Genomic DNA, 21629 nt, shown 5'->3' on the forward strand with positions numbered 1-21629 from the left:
ATGCTTATATAGACTAGGAAGAGGGAGGAGGTGGCAACAACGACCAAGGAGGAGCAACCATCTATCTGACTAAAGATGGAAAAGTATCTTCCTAAGATAGCTAATGGATGCTCACATGTAGGAAGGTGACACTTCACAACCACTTTCTAAATAAGACATGCTTTATTAACCTAAGAAAGATTATTAAAAGTGTAGGAAAAACCTAGCAATATAGGGAAAAATAAATAACCTACTAGAAAATTAAAAAAAATTGCATTAACGCCCCCCAATAAGTGAAGCTTAGGTGGATGTAGAAATGGGTCCCAACAAGTCAGGCCTAATGAGGTATCCATGTACATAAAAGTCCCCCAAAAGAGAGAGAAAAGAGACTCCACAAAAAAAAAATCATGACTCCAAGTGAGAGGAAGAGGTCCCCCAAAATATGAAGCATCCCACACCCCCAACAAAGCTCACAAATTTTTTCCGATAGATCCACTTACATCAAACAAGTTTTCTTCCCTTAGGAAGAGGGACAAGATCCCAAGTATGGTTCCTCATCAAGGAACTATACTCTTCTTGCATAGTTGTATCCCACTCAAGAATACTAGAAGCCTCATGAAAGGATGGTGGATCTAAGGCAGTAGCAATGAAGACATGTGGATCATCTTGGAATTGTGAACGAGTCTGCCTAGTGTCTGATGGATCCCCAATCCAATCACTTGTAGACTGCAAGGTTTGTCTAGGCCAAAGTAGACTAGAAGATGGGAATCTAGAGGAGAATCATCAACCTATGAATGATGATTAGGAGAGGAAGGAGGTGAGTCCTCAAAATCACTCTTTGCATCAGAAGTGGAGGTAGAAGATAGCTCAAGTGAATCTAACTCATAAGAAGATCTGTCATGTATTCCAAGTGATTCCAATGTCAAAGTAGAAGTTGGAGAAGTGATAGAAATGGAGCTTGAAGGTCCCTCCTCAAACTGAACACTCCTCTCAATGAAAAACTCATGTGTAGTAGGGTGGAGCAACTGATAACCCTTCACAGCCTCAAGATAACCTACAAATATGCAATGTCTATTCTGTAGATCCAAGGCCTTACATTTCTTTGTAGCAATGTGGGCCCATGTAGGAGAGCCAAAAACTTGAAAGTGCTTAAATGATGGTTTTTGACCATTCCAATCTTCAAAAGTAATAACTCCCTTCAAGGCTCGGTGAGGAACACAATTTTGGATATAACAAGCATAGTTAATGGCCTCTGCCCAATACTGTGGTGCAAGATATCTAGAGTGAATCATAAAATTTTCCATTTCCTTCAAGGATATATTCTTCTATTCTACAACACCATTCTATTGAGGATTCTATGGAACTAAATTTTGTAAATCAATCCCCTTTGAAGTGAAAAATCTTTCAAACCGATGGTTGACATACTCACCACCATTGTCTATGCACAAAACTTTGATGGCTTTCCCAGATTGCTTCTCTAAAAAATTTTTGAAGTCCTAAAAATGATCAAATAGCTTTGAATTCTATTTGAGAAAGTACACCCAAGTATATTGAGAAAAGTCATCAATGAATGTGAGGACATATCAAGCCCTGCTGAAAGAAGGATGTTGAAATGGACTAGCCAAATCACTGTGAACTAACTCTAGTATCTGTGAAGCTCTCCATGCCTTAATTTTGTCAAAATTATTCTTAGAATTCTTACCAAGAATGCAACCTTGGAAAACATTTCTTGAGAACTAAACTGAAGGCAACTCAATGACCATACTCTTGTTGTTGAGCTAATGCAAGTAGTGGAAGTTAAGATGACCAAACCACTCATGCCATAATTTACTCACATCATTAGAGTGAGTGAGAAAAATAGTTAAAGGAGGATTAGGAGAAAAGTGAGAAAAAAAATAGAGTCATGACTGATGATCTACTCTCCCAACTACAACTATAGAATCATTGTGCAACTCATGTATCTCCACTGAATTAGAAGTGAACTCAACCCACTTGCCTAAACTTGTGTGAGTGATCTAGTATACCAATAGGATAATAGTTGATAATGAGGGTACACAAAGAACATCATGGAATGTGCCATCCCCCACATCAGTAGACCCTCTCCCACACACCTCAACAGGAGTGTCTTCACCCATCAAAATAGAAGTCATGGTACATGGCTCCAAGGATGCAAGTTCTTCCTTAGATGAAGCCATGTGGTGTGAAGCACTTGAATCAACAACTAAAGTGGATGGTGAGGAAACAACTGCAACAAGGGCCTTGCCCTTTCCTTTCACCTTGTTGTTTTCTTTTTCCTTGTTAGACCCTTCATTAGAAATTTTTTTGATAGACTTAGGCACATTGATATTATTCTTCTTAAGAATATATTTTCAAGTGATCAATTTGTTTCTTCAAACAGTTATGTTCATCATGACTAGGTCTTTTACAATAGGCACATTTGACCTTTTCTTTCTTAGGTTTATCACCCTTGGAAGATGGGGTATCGATAGTTTCTTTTGAAGCAACTGATATTTGATCCTTCTTTTTCTCACTATTATTTTGTTTCTTATCCTTACTATTGTTGTTATCACTTTGTCCTTTTTATTCTTTTGTGCCTTAGTTGGCAGCCAAGGCATGTGCTTTAGAGGACTTAAGAGTGCCCATCTGGATTATCTTGTCTTATTCTCGAGTGAGATTGATAGCCAAATCATCTAAAGATGGCATGGTGAATTTAGTACTAAGTGCACCCTTAGTAGCATTAAAGGTAGAGACAAAAACATTATATTTTGAATTTAGCTTAGAGAGAATACTAAGAATTAGTTGTTCATCTTTCTTTTCAATTCCACATTGTTTTAACTACAACCTTAGTGATTTCAATTTAGTGAAAAAATCCTAGATTGTGTTAAAATTGCCTGGACTTAAACTAATTAGTTCATTTTCCAACATATGACCCCTCATTGAATCTTGTGTGCCAAATAGTGTTTCTAGCTTTAACTATATTTTATTTGGTGTATTCAATGATTCAATATGAAATAGAAAATCAAGAGAAATAGACAAACACAATGTTCCATATGACTCATCACATTTGTTAAACCACTTAGGCTTATCTTCATCTTTATTAGGTTCAATTTCAAGTCCCATTGTTATCCTATTTAATCTTGCTTTCCTTAAGTGAATTGTCATGCATGATTTCCACTTAAAGTAATTGAATGGATTTAGGATTGGCATATTTGTTTGATCCATGATGAAGAAATTCTAAAAAAGAGAGAACCTAGCCACAACAATGCCCAAGAACCCCCCCATTTTACTCAATCAAAGAACCCTCCCTAAAGAAATATGATTTGGCACTTTATTTCAGTGTGTTTACAACTATCACTAGAAAGAAATACTTAGTGGTCTTGATTTCAATGCACTACAAACCCTCATGAAGAGCATATGCTAAAAGTGAAACTTGGGCACAATAATCAAGAAAACAAATAGCACCACTATGATCTACTCAAAAAATCATGCACTTTCAAAACAAGAATTGCCTCAATATGAGGTCATATGAGAAACTTATAATCCTCCGAAGTTTCTAAAATCAGAACTGTGCATAATCATAACTGAGAATCTATAATTTTTGAAAAATTTATGCACGAAAATAAAAAACAACTCCACTAGTGGATAGAACATAAAAAAAATTCAAGGTCATAACAAAAATCGTCAAAATTAGAGTCCATATGAACAAGAACGAGGCATTTGAAAACTACATTGAAATCTATGACTGCCAATAGAGAGGGGTATGGTTGTAGCTTTCCATGCTCAATTATGCAAAATATATAGCTTGCATGAAAAAACTAAAAGATACTCAAATAGTTTTTTAGTGCTATGAACAAAACCCAAAAAACATTTTTCTTGTTGATGTACATAAGATGTAGCTGTAGTGTAAATCATATGCCTTTAACAATAAAAAATGACTCCAAAAATCAAGAAATGACCCCAACAACCAAAAGATGACATGCAAATGCTGAATCAGCTTCCTAAGTTCATCAATGGCATGCTTGAACCTTCAATACTGATTGGAAACTTCAAATATGCACGGTGGTTGTCAGATTTGAGATTGAAACCCCAAAGATTAAAAATATTTTTGTCAAAACTTTTTTGATTCTCAAGATCATCCAAAGATGAAATAGAATAGCATATTTTGTCTTTCAAAAAACTACAATAAGATTTATTAGCCTCCACCCTAAAAATCTCAAATAAGGAAACTAAAATATACTCTTGCACATAGAAAAGCTTTGATACCATGTTAGAATTTGAAAAGATTGATAACCCAGAAAACTAGTGCAAAGAATAGATATCTAAACTATAAATGAAAATGATACAAAATCAAAATAGAAACATAGAGTTAGTCTCCAAAAAAGTAATGCAAATTTTAGAATTAAAATAGAATTAAGAGGATGCAAAATAAATCAATCACAAATACAAGCCAGGTAGCATGCTTATATAGACTAGGAAGAGGGAGGAGGTGGCAACACAGACGAATGAGGAGCAATCATCTATTGGACTAAATATTGAAAAGTATCTTCTTAAGATAGCTAATGGATGCTCACATGTAGGAAGGTGAAACCTCACAACCACTTTCTAAATAAGACATGCTTTATTAACCTAAGCAAGATTATTAAAAGTGTAGGAAAAACCTAGCAATATAGGGAAAAATAAATAACCCACTAGGAAATTAAAAAAAAATACACTAACACATTTATGGCCTAGAAAAAATGTATAATCTATATCTTTAGATAGAGTACTGAATAACCTTCCTCATATTTTTGGTTTGGATTAGTTTCATTTGGTTTTGAAGAAGTTATGCATATTTTAGTGAAAATAGTTAATTATAGATTTCAAATTTCTTGACAACAATCATGTTACCTCACTTGGTATTGGTACATATGGAATAGTTATGACCTCTAAATAGATTCATTGGATATATATTTGAATCTAATTTCATTTCCTTTTGGATTTAGTCATTTTCAATCATATTTATAGAAGTTATGAATGTTTTACAAACTAGTTCTTTTATATCTTCAATGGAGTTGCAAGCATATATTTGCATTTATGCAATGATTTATAGATTGCAATAATAAATGGCTTATATATTTGAAAACTATACTCAAAATTGGTCATTTTTAAATTAGTTTGGTTTCATTTAGAGTTATTCTGAGAAATATATTGGATTCCCAATTGAAGCATTTGAGTTTTACTTTTTCATTTTTATAGTAAAATTGGGTCTTGATATAGAGGTCATAAATTATAATTGGGTTGTTGGATTGGGCTCAACTTTTTATATGAACTAGAAGAATTAATTTTCAATAATTCTACTAAAGATTTTGGAACAAATGTTATGAATAATGGAACCCAAAATAGAAACCAAGCTATGGGTATGAGAGAATATTAGGCTTGGTTATGTTTAAAATCATAAAAGGCCTCTATGTTGAATGTTTTATGTCAATGGTATGTCGATTTGAATTTTTTTGAAATCCTATTTACATCAATGGGTCATAGGTTATCCTATGACCGCTTTCAATTGATATAACTAATTATAATATGTCCCTAGGGGTCTTGGGACCCCTAGAGACATATGTTGTAATGAAATGTGTTGAAAGGGGTTATAGGTTATTAGACTATTACCCCTTTCAACCAACAAAGATGATTATAATATGTCGCTAGGGTTCCTTGGCCCCTAGAGACATATGTTATAATGAAATGTGTTGAAAGATAACATATGACTCCTTTCAACTCATATAAATGATTATAATATGTCCCTAGTGGACCTAGAACCCCTAGAGACATATGTTATAATGAAATGTGTTGAAAGGGGTCATAAGTTATCCTATGAACCCTTTCAACCCACATAAATGATTATAATATGTCCTTAGGGGTCCTAGGACCCCTAGCAACATATTTTGTAATGAAATATGTCAAAAGGGATCATAGGTTATCCTATGACCACTTTTGACCCATAAAAATGATTATAATATGTCCCTAGGGGTCCTAGGAACCCTATAGACATATGTTGTAATGAAACATGTCAAAAGGGATCACAGGTTATCCTATGACCCCTTTCAACCTATATAAATGATTATAGTATGTCCCTAGGGGTCTTGGGACCCCTAGAGACAAACATTTTAATGAAATGTGTTAAAGGGGTCATAAGCTATCTCATTACCCCTTTCGACCCATATAGATGATTATAATATGTCCCTAGGGGTTCTTGGCATTTTAAAGGCATATATTATAATGAAATGTGTCAAAAGGGCTCATAGATTATGTTATTACCCCTCTCAACCTGTACAAATGATTATAATATGTCCCTAGGGGACCTAGAACCCTTAGAGACATATGTTGTAATGAGATTTATTGAAAGGGGTCATACGATATGCTATGACCCCTTTTGATCCATATGGATGATTATAACATGTTCCTAGGGTCCTAGGACCCATAGAGACATATGTTGTCATGAAATGTATTGAAAGGGGTTAGAGGTTATTCTATGACCCCTTTTGACCTATATAAATGATTATAATGTCTCTAGGGGTCCTGTGAACCTTACTAACATATTTTGTAATGAAATGTGACAAAAAGGGTTGTAGATTTTCCTATGACCTCTTTTGACCCATATAAATGATCATAATATGTCCTTAGGGATGTTGGGATGCCTAGAAATATACATTGTAACAAAATGTGTCAAAAGGGGTCATAGGTTACCCCATGACCCATATAAATGATTATAATATGTACCTAGGTGTCCTAGGACCCCTAGGGACATATGTTGTCATGAAAAATGTTGAAAGGGGTTGTGAGGTTATCCTATGACTCTTTTTGATTCATATTAATGATTATAATATGTCCCTAGGACCCCTAGAGACATATCTTGTCATGAAATGTGTTAAAAAGGGTCATAGATTATACTATAACCCCTTTCAAACCATAGAAATGATTATAATGTCCCTAGGGTATTATGACCCCTAGATACATATGTTGTAATGAAATATGTTGAAATAAAATATGTTGAAAGGGGTCATTGGTTATCTTATGACACCTTTCGACCCATATAAATGATTATAATATGTCCCAAGGGGTTCTAGGACCCTTAAAGACATATGTTGTAATGAAATGTGTCGAAAGGGGTCATAGATTATCCTATGACCCCTTTCGATCCATATAAAATATTATAATGTCCCTAAAGATCCTAGGAACCGTAGAGACATATGTTGTAATGAAACATGTCAAAAGAGGTCATAGTTTATCCTATGACCACTAGACCCCTAAGGACATATGTTGTAATGAAATGTGTCAAAAGGGGTCGTAGGTTATACTATGACCCCTTCTGACCCATATAAATGATTATAATATGTCCCTAGGGGTCCTAGGACCAAAAGACATATCTTGTCATAAAATATGTTGAAAGGGGTCATAGGGTACTCTATAACCCCTTTCAACTCATTCAAATACATGATATATTTTTCTAGTGGTCCTAGGACTCTTAGGAACATACATTATCATTTAATGGGTCAAATTAGGTCATTGGTTATCCTATGACCCTTTTTAACCCATTTAAACACATGATTTATGTCCTTAGGGGTCCTAGCACCCATTAGAACATATATTATCATATAATGTATTGAAAGGGATCATGGGATATCCTATGATCCCTTTCGACCCATATAAACAATTATAATATGTCCCTAGGGGTCTTAGGACCCCTAGCAACATATGATATAATGAAATATATCAAAAGGAGTCATAAATTATCCTATGACCCCTTTCAACTCATATATATGATTATAATATGTCCCTAGGGGTCTTAGGAACCCCAGAGACATATGTTGTAATGAAATGTATCCAAAGGGGTCATAGGTTATCCTATGACCCCTTTTGACCCATATAAATGATTATAATATGTCCCTAGGGGTCCTGAGACCCCTAGAGACATATGTTGTAATGAAATGTGTCAAAAGGGATAATAAGTTATTCTATGACCCCCTTCAAACCATGGAAATGATTATAATGTTCCTAGGGGTCCTATGACCCTTAGAGACATATGTTGTAATGAAATATGTTGAAAGGGGTCATAGGTTATCCTATGACCCCTTTCGACCCATACAAATGATTATAATATGTCCCTAGGGGCAATGAAATATGTCGAAAGGGGTCATAGGATATAGGGGTCATAGGTTTTCCTATGACCCCTTTCAACCCATATAAATGATTATAATTTGTCCCTAGAGTTCCTAGGAACCTTAGAGACATATGTTGTAATGAAACATGCCATAACCTATGACCCCTTTCAACCCATATAAATGATTATAATATGTCCCTTGGGGTCCTGGGACCCCGAGAGATATATATTGTAATGAAATGTGTTGAAAGGTGTCATAGGTTATACTATGAACCCTTTGGACCTATATAAATTATTATAATATGTCCCTAGGGGTCCTAGGACCCTGAAAGACATATGTTGTCATGAAATATGTTGAAAGGGGTAATAGGGTATTCTATGACCCCTTTCAACTCATTCAAATACATGATTTATTTTCCTAGTTGTCTGAGGACCCTTAGGAACATATGATATCATTTAATGGGTGAAAATAGGTCATAGGCTATCCTATAACCCCTTTCTACCTATTCAAACATATGATTTTCCCTAGGGGTCCTAGGACCCCTAAGAACATATATTGTCATATAATGTATTGAAAGGGGTCATGGGTTATCCTATGATCTCTTTTGACATATTTCATTACAACATATGTCGCTAGGGGTCCTTGGACCCTTAGGGACATATTGTAATCATTTATATGGAATGAAAGGCCTTTCAAACCATATAAATAATTATAATATGTCCCTATGTGTCCTAAAAACCCTAGAGACATATGTTGTAATGAAACATGTCAAAAGGGGTCATAGGCTATCCTATGACCCCTTTCTACTCATATATACTATTATAATATGTCCCTAGGGGTCCTGGGACCCCTAGAGGCATATGTTGTAATGAAATTAGTTGAAAGGGGTCATAGGTTATGCTATGACTCCCTTCAAACTATATAAATGATTATAATATGTCCCTAGGTGTCCTATGACCCCTAGAGACATATGTTGTAATGAAATATGTCAAAAGGAGTCATAGATTATCCTATGACCCCCTTTGTCCTATATAAATGATTATAATATGTCTCCAGGGGTCTTAGGACCCCTAGAGACATATGTTGTAATGAAATGTGTCAAAAGGGGTTACAAGTTATCCTATGAACTCTTTCGACTCATATAAATGTTTGTCATATGTCCCAAGGGGTCCTAGAACCCTTACAGACATATGTTGTCATTTAATGGGTCAAAATAGGTCATAGGTTACCCTATGACCCCTTTCAACCCAATTAAACACATGATTTATGTCTTTAGGGGTCCTAGGACCCCTAAGAACATATAGTGTCATATAATGTATTAAAAAGAATCATGGGGTACTCTATGACCTCTTTTAACTCATTTGAACACATGATATATTTTTCTAGGGGTTCTAGGACCCCTATCAATATATGTTATTGTTTAATGGGTCAAAAGGGGTCATAAGGAACCTTATAACCCCTTTTGGCCCATTCAAATACATGATGTATGTTCTTAGGGGACCTAGGACCCCTAGCGACATACATGATGTGTTACAATGAGTAAAAAGGGGTCATAGGGCATGCCATGACACATTTATACCTATTACATGACAAAATATGTCCATAGATTTTGTAGGACCCCTAGGGACATACATGATGTGTTCCAATGGGTTGAATTGGCTTAAATGATATCCTATGATTGCTTTCGACCCTTTACACACCTCTTGTATTCTAATGGGTAGAAAGGGGTCATAGGGTATAAAGGGGTCATAGGGTATTCTATGACCCCCTTTTGATACATTACACGAAAACATATGTTGCTAGGGGTCCAAGGACCCTTATCATCATGTGTGTTGTGCTCTAATGGATCAAATCTTTACCCATTACATGATAAAATATGTTCCCAGGGGTCCTAATACCCTAGGGCCATATATGTTGTATTCCAATGGGTTAAAAGGGGTCATCATATACTCTATGACCCCTTTTGGCCCATTACATGACAACATATGTTCCTAAGGGTCCTATGACCCCTAGGAACATACGTTGTCATGAAAGGGCTTGAAAAAATCATGGGATACTCTATGAACCCTTTCGACCCATTAAAAGACAATATATATGTCTATAAGGGTTCTAGGAGCCCTATGAACATATGTTACCATGTATTAGGTCAAAAGGGTTCATAGGATACTGCATAACCCCTTTCTACCTATTTAAACTCAAGATATATGTCCCTAGGCATCTTTTGACCCTTAAGAAGATATGTTGTCATGTAATGGGTCAAAATGGGTCATAGGGTATCCCATGACCCATTTGGACTCATTAGAACACATGTATGTCCCTAGGAGGACCCCTAGGAACATACATCATCATATAGTTTATTAACTTAGGTTAGTAATTTATATAATATATTTAATAATAATATATATGATATATAATTACATAATAATATATAATAAGTAATAAATATATATAAAATAATAATTATTATTTAATACTATATAATAAATTTTGGTAACTATATATAATAAGCAGTCCCCCATTTGAGTTTGGTAAATAAAAATCAATATTTTTCTTAAAAATTGGTCCCCATTCCCTTTACATTTGAATTTTGTGCAATAACTTGGAAACATAGATTGGGTACCTGTTCTCAAATCAGATACCCATTCCCAAATCGATACCCATTCTCAAATCAGATACCCATTCTCAAATCAAATACTCAATCAAGCAAGGTATTACATTTTTTGTTTGATACCAGGATCGGTGGGAAAAAAGTAAAAGTGCATTTCAAATGCTTTTAGGAATTTCATAACTACATGTTTTTCAAATTGCCACTTTTTTGGCACACCATGATCCTGCAGATACCCATTGAGTATTTGGTGAATATCATGTGTTGATATTTTGATAGGCCAATACTCATATATCAGATGTGATATCAAACCTTATTGAGTACTTGGTGACTATCATGTGTTGATATTTTGATAGGTCAATCGCCAAAGTACTTGATGAATATCAAGTGTGGATAATCTGATAGGCCAATACTCATGATATCAAGATGGTGGATATCTTCTAATCAAATATATCCTTACAATTTATCATTCATAGTATTACCAATGGTGTAATATCTATCATGTGCATTTATTCTCCCTAGCTAAGAGGAAGTGTTGATGTTTTGTAGCTTTACTCAGATAAATCACACACACACACACAAAGAGACATTACATATTTATATTTATAATATATACACATAACTATAAGATTTTAATTATGTTAATGAACATACATGTTCCATGAAGTGACATGTCCACTCTGTCACTCTCTTATATATATAAAAGGTCATTGTAGTTCAAAAACACATATAGTAAAAGGGCAATGCCATTACATTTGCAACAATCCTCTAACTTTATAAGTTTTGAAAATATTATAGGGTTTGCAAGTTTGCATTTTTTAATTTAGTTTAAAAACATTCAATATTTACAAATTAAAACTAATTTTTTTGTAACAAAAGATGAAGAATGTATTAACATTAAAAAAGAAATCAACAAAGTTTAACAATTGCCTCTTGCAAAGGAGTTGAGTGTTGTTATTGACTCCTTAATGCTTCCAATTATTGTTATGAGACTTTGTGAGTCTGAGCTAGAGTCCACATTTTTTAGGCAAATGGTATCTGGACTTGGAGAGTCCAAGTAATCTCTTGACTCACATAGTCTTGAGCTCTTGACTCTCCCAATATATGAATCATATATTGCAAAAAAATCATATATTTCATTTGGTATAGTTTTGCAATTATTTCATTAGATAAACAAAAAGGAGTTACGAATTTATGAGATAATAGATATAGAGATTTGTGGAAGGTGTTTTTCTTAGTGTATATTAATTATAAAAATGATGTTGTGGTATGTCAATAATTTATTAAGGATTTAATTTTAAATAGTTCCTTGACCAATCTTAGATTATGGAGACAACAAGTTATAATGTTCTTATTTCAGTGTTTTGGGTGTGTAGAAAATTATATAGAAAGTGTTGGTCTCATATTGGTTTTGACATTTGAGTGTCAACACACTTAACCGATTCTTTAGTTGATGTCGAGTATAATATAGAAGCTGAGTTGTAGTGTATTTCGAGCTAGAAAATTCAATAGGTTCCAAGTGAACTTCGTGTGCCGAGAAACCTTTAGGTGCCAAGAAAAGTTCAAGTGTCGAGCAAAGTATAGATGTTGAGTCACTATAGATGCTGAGTGAAACAAAATTGTTATAGAAGTTAAGTGAGATAGTTTTTTTATATGTGTCAAGCATCAGCAACTAGTATGTGTCGGGTAACACAAAATCAACATATGAGTTTGTGCCTTTAGAAACTCATTTGTAAACTATTTTTGGAGCCAACATAGGATGAATCTCAAAGAATCTTGAAGATAAGATTGAATCTTTTGCTTTACCTATGTAGTTAGCATGCAACCAATAAGAAAAATGGAGAAGGCGTGCAACCAATAGGAAAAGTGCAAGAAATGAGTGGGAAATGAAGATCTAATATTGATTGTAGATTCATACCTAACCCTAAGTCTTTGAAATCTTTAAAAGGAGGATGAAACCCTATTGTATGCATGGATGAGAGAAGTGTATGGGTGAACTATAGCAAAATTCAAAGGAGAATTTGAAAGACTTAGTGAAGAACAAAGCAACATTGCAGAATCTAGTTATTGAAGAATAGAGTATCAAAACTTCGAAGAGTGACATATCAAATCAAGCAAGGATCAGATCAGTAAGAGCAGAATAGGGATCTGGAATCAACAATTGAAGATTGCAAAGCTATCAAGTCAAAAGTTTTCTAATACTCTCTAAAAATCGTATTAGATATGGAAATCCTATGGACTTAGGTTGGCTTAGCAGCCATTTGTAAAACCTTTAATGGGGTGGCATTCCAAGTGAATGTACAAAAGTCCTTTAACTAGGCCTACTTTTAGCAGGGTATTGAAATCCTTTAACTAGGTCACTTCTAATAAAGTTTAAAGTCTTTAACAAAATAGGCCTTTCATAGAGTAGACCATTGGAAGTGGTCAAACATTGTAACCTTGAATAGTTACACATTGCTACAGTGATATTTTGTGGGTGTCATCCCCACCCCAGTTTTACCTTCTCATTTTGGAGGGTTTATGGGTTACCAAATTTGTGTGTTGTCTATTTTAATGCATGTCTTTACTTTCATGTTTATTAGATAAATTAGATACATGTGAATGGTTTTAGTTAAAAGGATTTGAAAAGGTTAAAGTTAGTTACTTTCGATTCACCCCCCCTTTTAGAAGTAAATCTTCCCACTTGTTAATTCCAACAATTGGTATTAGAGCCAAGTTCTCACAAGGAGGAGCCTCACAACTTGGAGAAAAGATCTAGAAATAGAAGTCTACAAACTTGAGAAGATAATAGAGAATTAGGCAATTGACATACAACTTGCTTTACATGCTTTGGAAGAAGCTAGAGGAGAACTGAGAAAATTCTTAAAAAGAAGAAAAGAGATTGCCATAGCTGAGAATGACACATAGTACAAGGAGATTAACACCTCAAATCTATTTTCAAATGGATATTCCAAAGAGTTTGATGTAGCAATAGTAGACCTAATGGAGAAGAATGGAAATCAAGTAGAATAAATTAGAATACTCAAGCTTGAACAAGAATCACAAGCCATGATGCTTTGTGAGGTGACTAAATAGAAGAAAAGAGCCATTGAAGACAAGGCCATGATAGAAGAAGACAAGATAAATCTTTCCAATAGACTGGGAGAAAAGTCAATTGAGCTAGCAAGAATTTAAAACATGTAGCTAGACACCCTGAGTCAGATGATGAATGTACATCATGAATTGAATGTCAAGGATATTGAGATCTCTACGCTGAAGATGCAAAATGAAGAAATAAAAATGACCTAAAAAGAGAGAAGGAAATTTTAGAGAGCTTCAACAAACCCAATGAGGCCATCAAGTACTTTGAGCAGCTACTAAAATCACCCAGGGCAAGCAATGACACTTTAGGACTAGGTTACACTAGCACTGAACAAGGAGAATCATCCAAGACTGCAAAAGAAAGGAGTAACAAAGGTAAGAACACTAAACCTACTTGTCATTTTTGTGGTAAAAAGGGACATACCTCTAATGTGTGCAAAAGCAAGAATGCCCATCAGCATAACAAGCCTAAGAATGCAAGTTACTGTTATAAGTGCAAAAAGCAAGGACATCAAGCACATAACTACAGGACTAGGACTATCAGAACACCAAAATTTGAAGGTCACTACTACAATTGTAAGGAGTATGGACATAAAAATTTTTAGTGTAGATAAAAGCCTATGTGGACATCAAATCAGGTAGCAAGGGAAGGTAACCATGGTCATCATTACAATTAGGACTATAACACTAGGTATAGTTGTCATTACTATTAGGAATATGGACACATTCTTGAAAATTGCGTAAGGACACATTTTAGAGGGAATTATAGTAGATGGTTGAGTCAAACCACATGTTTCAATTTCTTGAACATTGGTTATATTAGTAGGAACTGGCCAACTAGGTCAAAGGCACCTAACTCAAAGAATGACAAAGGTAAAGAGAAGGTAGATGTTGAACACATCAAAGGAGAAATGAACAAGACATGGAAGAAGAAAGATGGGAGTAGCACATCAAATGAAGGGATCACTTCACCTAATAGGTCAAGTGGTCACACTTCATCAAACTAAGCAAGAGAAGGGATAAGGGACTGATTTACAAAGTTTCATCATACATTAGTTCCTAGACAAGAAAGTACTAAAAGGAATAGATCAGCATGAACAAAGATGCAAAGTCAAAAGTTTAAGATTTTGCAAGTGTTTCCAAGTTGCCTTAGAAGCCAAGTAAAAATCCAATACATGCCAAGTTGACTGTCAAGACTATAGGAGCCAAATGATCAATAGGAGCTAAATTGGTAGAGGAAGCCAAGTAGAGACAAAATCTTAGTTGAAACTGAACAAGTAATACTCTAGTGGAAGTTGAGAAGTGGAAAGACAATGGAAGCTGAGTAATGTAGAATCCTTCAGTAGCTGAGTGGACAACTATAAACATACTGAGCATTAAATGCAATGGAAATAGGGTATGATATTATATTTTAATTCATTTTTCTTCATTGTGAATGAAGAAAAAAGATGAGAAAGAGCATAAAGTGAATACAAATAAGAGAAACTAGTGTCTAAGAAGATTTCAATAGCATTCCAAGCATGATTCCATCAATTTTAAGGTATTGATGACTGTGTCGAGCTATGCAATTTCATGTTTTCTTTGTGTTGAAACCCTAGATTGTGTAAAATGGCATCTAGATCTAGAAAATCTTAGGAGAAGAAATCATTTGAAGTCCAATTAGTGTTCAAAGATGTTAGACAACCCAATTTTCATCCAATCCTAGAGGTTGCATACAAGAATGATCCCGCAGGTGCCCTTTCCATCATACCCCAAAGGTTGTAATGGTTCAAGACGTAAGGAAATGCTACAACTACAAAATTAGAGCCATAGGAGATATGGAAATGAGGGAGGCATATGAGAAATTATATTAGAATGGAGTGTTGAAGGAAGAATACAAAATTTTTGAAAACAAGGGTTTAAAGCATGCCCTAGAATTTCCTACAGTGTTCAAGACTAAATGGATTAGACTAGTATTGAGCCAAATGCATGATGGTAGTTTATGGTTGGAGGATGACCCCATAAAGATCACAAAGAGGATTTTACATAGAGTGACATGGTAGCCAACCCTATATTGGCCAAAGATTCTTAGGAGTGATGGCAAGGAGGTGATTGAGAAGAATATTGGTGCAAAGTAGAATAAAAGAGGGATGACACTTGACACTATCCAAGACCCTCTAGTTGACTTTGTAGCTAGGGTTATAGCACACAAATTCTACCAATCTAGTAGACTCAATAACTTTTGTCTTATATTGTAGTAGATGTAGGATACAAACTTGTGAAGAAGGATCATACATATGATCTTGAAGAGTTGCAACTACAACATATCAATGAAAATCTAGCAGCAAAATAGAAGAACAAAGGGAACACAATGCAAATTTGGTGCAATTTTGATATGTATTTCCTTTTATGTTCAGAACGAATTCCCTTCATTTGGTAAAGTGGCATGGAGAATTGACAAGTCTATTATAGCTCAAGTCAATGAATACATAGAGCAAATGAGAGCTAATTTTGAGACCTTGATGACTAGCTATTTTGAAGACTTTAAGAAGTCACTGAAGCAAAGGCTCAGAATTCCAATTTCTTTAGTAGAGAAACATGTAAATGATGTATGTTTCCTTGTAGATATTGATTACAAATACATACAAGCTGCCATACCAGGAGTGAGATGGTTGAGACCTCTTGGGTATAAAATAAACATAGATGAAGCATCAGTAGCAATAATTGCACTAATTTTAGAAAAGATTGACAAGGATGCACCACATTTTGGAACGTATGATGTGGTGAGATCCAAAGTGGATATGGAGTTGAAGACTACGAGACAAGCTTGTTAAGAAGCTGAAAGAAAAATTTGGGGAAGGCATTGTAGAAGAATCAGTGGAAGAAGGTGAAGATATTGAGGGTGATGAAGAAGAGCAAGATCAAGGGCCATTTGCCCTAACCCAAGGTATGGGAGAGGATGCAGATGAAGAGGAAGGTGTTGAGAAAGAAGCACCAAAGGTTGAGACAAAGAAAAGGAAATCTTAGAAGTAGCCAGTTGCATAGCCCAAAGGGAAGAAGAAGAAACTTGCAAAGCCAAGCCCAGCCAAGCCAACTACAAGAACTAACACTAGGGCTACAATGCAAGGCACAAAGGAAAAAGGGAAACAAAAAGCAATAGAACAAGAGGGGCCTGGAGAGAAAAAGAAGAGAAGAAGGTATGTTGCACCCTCAGAATCAAATGAGGAAAGAATAGAGTCTGATGAGGATCAATTTAGAATAGTAAGCTGATCAACCACTTCTAAATTAGAAAACATTTGCAATAATATTAGAGATAATGCAAATTTATCTAGTCTATAGACCATAGATTTCAATAAGTTGTCAAAAGAAAAGAAAAACATATTGGAAGAGTCCATCTACACTATGATGGCTAAGTTCAAGACTACCCCACTTGAACTAGATACTTCAATGCCTAAGGAGCTAAGCTCATTAGTGGAGAATAAATGGCATTACTATCTAAAAATGGAGAAAGAAATAAGAGAGTCTACATTGGCTCATGTAATGCCAGACCTTACTAAAGGTAAAATAACAAAGGCTAGTAAGAAGCATGGGAGCAAATTTGCACCCAAATATAGAGGCTTCAACGTTTTGCAAAACTAGATAGAAGATGTTATCCAAAAATCCACACAAATGTGGAATTTAATAAATGGTTTGACAACTATAGAGGAAGGGTAGGAAAACCCATTTGAGGGTAGGAATGATGAAGAAAAAGAAGAGAATGAGAAAGAGGAAGAAAGAGAGAAAGAAAAAGATGAAGGAGAGAAAGAAATAGAGAAAGAAATAGTGGAGAAGACACATGGTCAAGAGGTAGCAACTGAAGAGTAGCAGACTGAATAGAGTTCCCAAGATACCCAACTACCACCACCAAGCTCTCCACATACAACACCTATAGAAATAGTCATTGTAAAGGATGTTCCTAACACTTCAAGTCAGAACATCAATCCCTTAACTACAAAGGATCTCAAAAAGATCCTTCACCAATCCACATTATAGGCACAACTTTGTACAAATCTAATATTGGCGAGTATTGATGAGTTACAAAAAGTTGTAGTAGAAATAACTAGGGAGAAAGAAAGCACACGAGACCAATCTTCACAACCTCCCAAAACTACAATAGATCAACCCAAAGGGCAAGAAGAACAAGATAAAACTGCCAAGGTTAATTCTACAATAAAAGTACCAACAACTATCGAGGAGAAAGTAAAGAAACAAGCAAGGAAAGATGTTCCTACTGCACAAAGTCAAGGTGCACCTCCTCAAATTATCATTATTGATAAAGGCAGTGGACAAGAGGAGAAAGAAGAAGAGAAAACCCCTAAGGAGCAAGAGGCAATACAAACATTGGTAAACTTTCTTACCTCAGGGACTCCTAATATGAAGCCAAGTACTGATGCAGTCCCATTACAAATTTTAGCACTAGGCTCAAGCACTACCAAGGTTGCAAGGCTACTTCACTATGGAGATCCTACACTTGATGAAGAAATAGTCATACCAAGCTATGACTCAAAAACCATGAACCTGCAACAAATAAATGAAGTACAAGAGCCAATAGAAAGGAGAAAGAGGCAAGAGATACTCATAAATGAGTATAAGAAAAATCAAGCACTAGTCGAAATCAAAGAAATATTTCTTGATGCATTTAGCTTGCAAGTACTTGATGAAACCCAACCCATATGATGCAATTATCCAACATTGTGGACCAGGTACAGAATGAGGACCTCAAAACTAATGTCAAATTATTAGAATGGTCAAAAAAGAAGTTTCAAATGAAAGCAAATGAGAAGATATTAAGTGAAATAGAACTTTCAAAAGTTGAATTGGTGAAGAAGATTGAAAAAGTGAAGAAAGTATGTGAGAATGTATTCTCATTGTACGACAAGTTGTGTGATTCCTCATATTTCACACAGGAGACAAGCCAAAGGATATTGAGCTTGGAGAAAAATCTAAAGATTTCCAACACAACTACCAAAAGATCCAACTCAAAGTGAGAAGCATTTTGCATCTACAATTCACACACAGAAGGAATTAGCTATGTTGACAGCAGAAGAGGCCACTATTAAGGCCAAATTGATGCAGATTCAATCCTCCATAACCCCACATCTGGAAGTACTCCATAAAGAATAGGCCTATGCAGAAAATGTTGTAAAGAAGGATCCTAATCTTTCTACTTTAGAAAGCCTTGTTCATCTTGTAGTAGAGACAACAATCCAATACAAGTCATTGGAGATAGCTTTAGATAATTGGGATGCTTCTCTCAAGATGATTATAGAGGTAAATAAAACATTTTTGGCAAAGTATTCTATTTATCCTTAGGACCCTTTGACATAAGTGTCAAAAAGGGGGAGATATATATTTTTGTATATAGTATGTAAATAGAAAGGGGGGGATATAATGTTTTGGGGAGATGTAAATAAGAATGGTCACACAATACATTCTTTGATGGAAGCAATAAAGAATATCCAAAGGGGGAGATATTTATAATGTTTTAGACATTGTGTGTAAATAGAAAGGGGGAGATATAATATTTTGGGGAGATATAAATAAGAACAATCACATAATACATTCTTTGATGGAAGCAATAAAGAATATCCAAATGGGGAGATATTCAAAATTCACTTTTTGAGGAAGTAATAAAGCCAAAAGGATGCAAAACTACAAGAAGATGTGAAAAAGGAATAGATATAGAGTACAAGAAGAAAAAATAGGGTACATATATAAAGACAAAGATAGATAAGGCAAAGAGTATTAGATACATCAGCATGAGACATATTCAGCATAAGAATTTTTGGTTAGAGGAATGGTAATGGCACATCACCTCAAAGGGAGTTACAATATTTTGAGGTATACAAAATTTTGAATAATTTTGAAGTCTTGTACATATGTCAAATAGATTATGTAGTATACTCATAGAGATCAGATTCATAAAGTTTAGTTAAGTGTCTTTTCCACTCATGTCAAAGGGGGAGATTGTTGGTCTCAAATTGGTTTTGACATTTGAGTGTCAACACACTTAACCAATTCTTTAGTTGATGCCGAGTATAATATAGAACCTAAGATGTAGTTTATATCGAGCTAGAAAATTCAATAGGTGCTAAGTGAACTTTAGGTGCCGAGCAATGTTTAGGTGCTGAGAAAAGTTCAAGTGCTGAGAAAAGTATAGACACTGAGTCACTATAGATGCCAAGTGAAATAGAATTGTTATAGAAGCTGAGTGAGCTAGTTTTTATATATGTGCCGAGCATCAACAACTAGTATGTGTTGGGTAACACAGAATCGACATATGAGTTTGTGCCTTCACAAACTTAGATGTAAACCATTTTTGGAGCCAAAATAGGATGAATCTCAAAGGATATTGAAGATAAGATCAAATATTTTGCAAATTACCTATGTAATCATCATGAAACCAATAAGAAAAATGGAGAAGGTATGCAACCAATAGGAAAAATGCAAGAAATGAGAAAGAAATGAAGATCTAATATTGATTGTATATTCATACCTAATCCTAAGTCTTCAAAATCCTTAAAAGGAGGATGAAACCCCATTGTATGCATGAATGAGAGAAGTGAATGGGTGAACTATAGCAAAATTCAGAGGGGAGTTTGAAAGACTTAGTGAAGAATAGAGCAACATTGCAGAATCTAGTTATTGAAGAATAGAGTATCAGAACTTCAAAGAGTGACATATTAGATCAAGCAAGGATCAAATCAGTAAGAGAATAATAGGTATCTGGAATCAACAATTGAAGATTGCAAAGCTATCAGGTCAAAAAATTTCTAATGCTCTCTAGCAATTGTATTAGATATGGAAATCCTATGGACTTAGGTTGGCTTAGCAGCCATTTTTAAATCCTTTAATAGGGTGGCATTCCAAGTGAATGTACAAAAGTCCTTTAACTAGGCCTACTTTTAGAAGGGTAGTCAAATGCTTTAACTAGGTCACTTTTAATAGAGTATAAAGTCTTTAACAGGATAGGCCTTTCATAGGGCAAACCATTGGAAGTGGTCAAACATTTATAACCTTGAACAATTACACATTGTTGCAGTGATATTTTTTGGGTGTCATCCCCACCCCAATTTTACCTTCTCATTTTGGAGGGTTTCTAGGTTACCAAATTTATGTGTTGTCTATTTTCATGCATGTCTTTACTTTCATGTTTATTAGATAAATTAGATGCATGTGAATGGTTTTAGTTAAAAGGATTTGAAAAGGTTAAAGTTAGTTACTTTTGATTCACCCCCCATCTCAGACGTAAATCTTCCCACTTGTTAATTCCAATAGAAAGAATGCCGACTATCTGACAATATGCCTTATGTAGTTATGAATGCTTGAAATTGATTTTGACAAGCTTATTCTTAGGAAATTTTCCTTTCCTAGCTTTTCCTTGTGTGTAGGACTTGATGCCTTTGAAGTGGTATTATTGCGGTACTTGTACACTAGTATTTACCTAAGAAAGTAATGATGTTTTTGAAAACTAATCTAAAACTATATCCTTACATTAAAAAAGTTAATGTTCTTCTATAGATTTTAGAAGGATAGTTATAAACTAATATAGTCAGCTCCCAGTCTTGAAATATGAACAATATTTGTCATATTATTGGAAATTTTGTGTTTAAATCTTCAAATGCCATTAAACAAGTTATAGAAAATTACATAGCTAAATAGCCCTACATCTCAAAATGAAGGATAGTTACCCAAATTGAAGGTTCACTACCAATATTGGTTACTATCTAGGTTTCATTATAAAGAAGTCGCTTTCACCATTTTAGAGTTTAATAATATTGTACAGATATTTTCAGATTTACATATAT

Source organism: Cupressus sempervirens, chromosome 11, assembly GCF_028749045.1.
Source record: "Cupressus sempervirens isolate cs-2001-9-10 chromosome 11, ASM2874904v1, whole genome shotgun sequence".
NCBI classification, from domain to species: Eukaryota; Viridiplantae; Streptophyta; class Pinopsida; order Cupressales; family Cupressaceae; genus Cupressus; species Cupressus sempervirens.